Genomic DNA, 4123 nt, shown 5'->3' on the forward strand with positions numbered 1-4123 from the left:
TATTGTTTTCTGAGTGGGTTATTTCCTAGTAAGGGAGCCCTTGTATGCTTGAAATTTATTAAATAAAAGACAGAATTTTGAAGGGCAAATATTTCTGTCTATTTTTGTGGAAATTGACTGTTTTGCTTCTGCTGAGAGTTAATTTTATTTGCTAGTTAAAATCCCAGTGGCACTTCTTAATCAGTAAGGCTGAAATTTAATTTAAATCAGAAAGAAAAAATTACTAGGAATAATTAATCATTTCTCATGGTTTTCCAAATAATTATTACGGTTAAATTAAAGGGATTCAGCATACAGTTGATGAGATGCCAGGACAACACTAACAATAAATACCATTTTCCTGCCACTTAAAACACTTTCCTTGGATTTCCAAAGCTGGCATATCATTCCAGAAGATATCTTAGAAATCTGATATATCCCTTATATCTAAATCGTGACTCCGATGTACAGTATAATTCTCTACATTGATGTCTTACGAATCTGATACGCCCCTTATATCTAAATCGTGATCCGATGTATAGTATAGTTCTCTACATTGATACATTCAATCAAAGGCCAAAAAACAAGTCATGGATCTCCAAAACAGTGCCCGTTATCCTTAACTTGAAAGCAAAGCCTTCATATACCCCTTATATCTATATCGTGATCCGATGTATAGTATGGTTCTCTACATTGATTCATTCAATCAAAGGCCAAAAACAAGTCATGGATCTCCAAAACAGTGCCCATTATCCTTAACTTGAAAATAAAGCCTTCATCCCCTACTACTACTTTAAGGCCAATAGCATATGTAACCTTGCTCCTCTGACCAAGATCTCTATGTTTATAGCTTCCTTCCCACGGCACTACCAATAATTCTCACAGGATTTCTACCACTTAATAAAAAATATGGTGGTGACAATATGCATTCATAGTACTATTTATTGTGCAGCAGCCCTGGAGACAAACTTGATTTGCCAATCGGCAGTCACCAAACACTCTGGAAGTTTCTTGTTAATTTTAACAGCCCTTCCAAGCAGAGGCATATGATACACAAAATGCAATTTCTGGCTTATAACTTATGTGGTAAGGAATTTCTTCTTTCTATTATCCCAATTCATTCAGTTTTTAGTGAAAAAGCATACCTTGCTAGCTTCATCTACCAAGACAATCTCTCCATCTTTGTATAGGCTTTCTCTTTTTGTGAGGGTGTACTGTATCCTACAAGGAAAGCATGCCCTGTTTATTGACTTCAATCCAACTACATCCAGGTGTCTTTTTTATGCCATTGTGTCTCATTACTTCACGTATTTTTTGAATATCATCCCATCTGCCAGCTGAAGCATAAATGTTTGAGAGAAGAATATATGGTGCATGATGGTCGGGATACAATTCAAACAGACGTTCTGCCACAGATTCTCCTAGCTCTATGTTGTTATGCATTGAGCAGGCACTAAGCAAACAAATCCATACGATAGGATCAGGCTTTACTTGCATCTTGTTGATAAACTCTTGTGCTTCACTTAAATGCCCAGCACGGCCAAGAAGGTCAACCATGCACCTATAATGCTCCATTCCAGGAGTAATATTGTAATATTTACTCATGCAATTGAAGTATTCATAGCCTTCATCCACCAAACCAGCATGACTGCAGGCAGTCAAAATACCAACAAAGGTTACACGGTTTGGACACACACCTGAGTGTTTCATCTGCTCGAAGAGCTTGAGAGCTTCCTTGCCACGGCCATGCATAGCATATCCAGCGATCATCGCCGTCCAAGACACAACATCTCGTTGATTCATTTTATCAAACAGTTCGCGTGCTTTCTTTATACTTCCAGATTTTGCATACATGTCAATCAGAGCATTGGAGACCACCATGTCAGACTGAAATCCACTTCTAATTATTTTTTCATGGATTTCTGTACCTTGTTCCAGAGCTGCAAAATTGGCGCAAGCTGGGAGAGTGCTGGCAAAGGTTTGGGAATCAGGCTTCATGCCTTCCATTTGCATCTGTTGAAAAAGTCGCAAGGACTCCTCGCCGTGCCCATTGTGTGCAAATCCCGCAATCACTACATTCCATGAGACAACATCCCTGTGAGGCATTGCACTAAAGAGCTTAAAGGCCTCATCCACATTCCCATTCTGTGCATATCCTGCAATCATGGCATTCCATGAAACCGGGTCTCGTTCAAACATTCTATCAAACACTTTACGCGCATCCTTTAAACTCCCACATTTTGCATACAAGTCCACAAGTGCAGTCGATACCACAACATCAGACTGAAACCCGGCTTTTATTATTTCTTCATGAATCTCCATGCCTTGTTCCAGAAATCCCAAATTAATGCAGGCTGGAAGAATGCTGGCAAAGGTGAACTGATTAGATTGGACTCCTGTTTCCCTCATTGTGTGAAACAACACCAAAGCCTCCTGAGGAGGTCCATGTTTTGCATAACCTGCAATCATAACAGTCCAAGAACACACGTCCCGTTCGGGCATTTCGTCGAAAACTCTGCGAGCATCCGCCATGCTCCTGCATTTGACATACAAGCTGACAAGCGTATTACCCAACATGCGGTCTCCTATAAAACCCCTTTCATTGATGTGGGCATGAACTATTTTGGCTTCTGTTAAGGCTTTCTTCTGAATGCATGCCTGCAGGAGATGGAGATACCCAGAAGAGTCAACACAACTGCTTGTGGTAGTCAGAATGATAAGCGCTTCCTTCAAGCGGCCCTGTTTACAGAGTATTGTGAGATGGTCAAGAGAGATATCGTTGGCATTTTGATGTGTTTGAGGAGAAATAGCGGCGACATGCATTTTTGCAGGCCGAAAAAGAATCATTGGGCAGATCGCCGAAACCATCATCAACATCGCCTTCTTGTTCTTGTGCTGTTTAGTTAAAGATTGTGCGATCATACCATATCATGGAGGGGTGGCAATAGAAGTAGCATACAAATCGTCTAAAATGTAAAGCGGAGTTCTTACAAACAGTTAATTTTAATTTTGATCTGATCTGATCATGCTACTGATCTTCTCATTTTCATTTTATCAACAGTTCGGCGATGGTTCAACTGCTGCTGAGAATCGCGGATGGATATTGATGAATTCAAGTTGTGGAGGTTTCTGTCTTCAGGAAATCCACCGGAACAATGGCAGAGGCTCTTCCCTGGAGAGATTCAACGGTGTGAAGCAGGTGTATTGGATTCAATAGGAGGTTGGTCGTAACAAGTATATGTTTGGTGGTTACGAAAATGTGTTCCGCACGGGACAGTTTAAAGTATTATATCAAACTATGTTTAACGGCTAATGCACTCTGACTTGTTGCCATTATTTAAGGAAAATCATGTTTATTCTACTTGGAATAACTTGATTCGTCACTGTTATTCAAGGAAAACCACGCCACTTAGAATAATTCGTCTGTGGTCTATAAGGGTAAGCTTTCACTCTTGTTAGATACCTCTAAGTTTTGGATCGTTAACTTGTTTCCTTATATTCCAAGAAAACTAGCTCTTAACCACGCAGAAGCACTCTTAAAACATACTCCAAATCCAAATATTTTATCTTTATTATATCTCATACTTCCATATTATTATATCTTTATTATACCTAAATATTATACCTAAATTAGTTTTTATCCCTTCCCATGAACTTGGGCAGACTAAACCTGGCCTGATGAAATCTTATTCAAGTCAAGTAATCTAATTTTCCATTTACAACGTTCATCTTATAAAAAATATATATTTTCTCAATAAATTTATGTGTTTAGTTTTAACCAATACATATAAAAAATGATTCTTGTCAAGAAAAACCCAAATGAACTTTATCATCATGATCAATTAGTCCAACTAAGCCGAGCTAATAGAAAGTTGTATTTTAGTACTTCGAGTATCCATCCTTCTTCTTATATTCAAAAGCAATCTTTTTTAAGACAACCCATCAACCTTCTCATTCATTTCCCTATATATACAATGAAAAGATATGGTTGGAAAGCAAATTTCACAGTGTAGACTTCCTCTTTAAATATAGGTTGCAAAAGGAAATTTTCACGCATATATGAGCCCTTCATCCACTTAATTACAACTTGTGAATCCCTAAATATGTGAATCTTTTATACACCTTCATATGTTAACATTAGAGC

At 38.3% G+C, this 4123-nt stretch overlaps 1 pseudogene; it reads right to left on the reverse strand.

The window, feature by feature from the left end:
* Window positions 1–398: 398 nt before the first annotated feature.
* On the reverse strand, window positions 399–3218 carry LOC149207854 (pentatricopeptide repeat-containing protein At2g13600 pseudogene; annotated as a pseudogene).
* Window positions 3219–4123: the final 905 nt, after the last annotated feature.

The sequence above is a fragment of the Pinus tabuliformis genome, chromosome 1_2 (genome assembly GCF_031772625.1).
Source record: "Pinus tabuliformis cultivar Carrire ecotype Pingquan chromosome 1_2, CPIR1, whole genome shotgun sequence".
Classification (NCBI taxonomy): Eukaryota; Viridiplantae; Streptophyta; class Pinopsida; order Pinales; family Pinaceae; genus Pinus; species Pinus tabuliformis.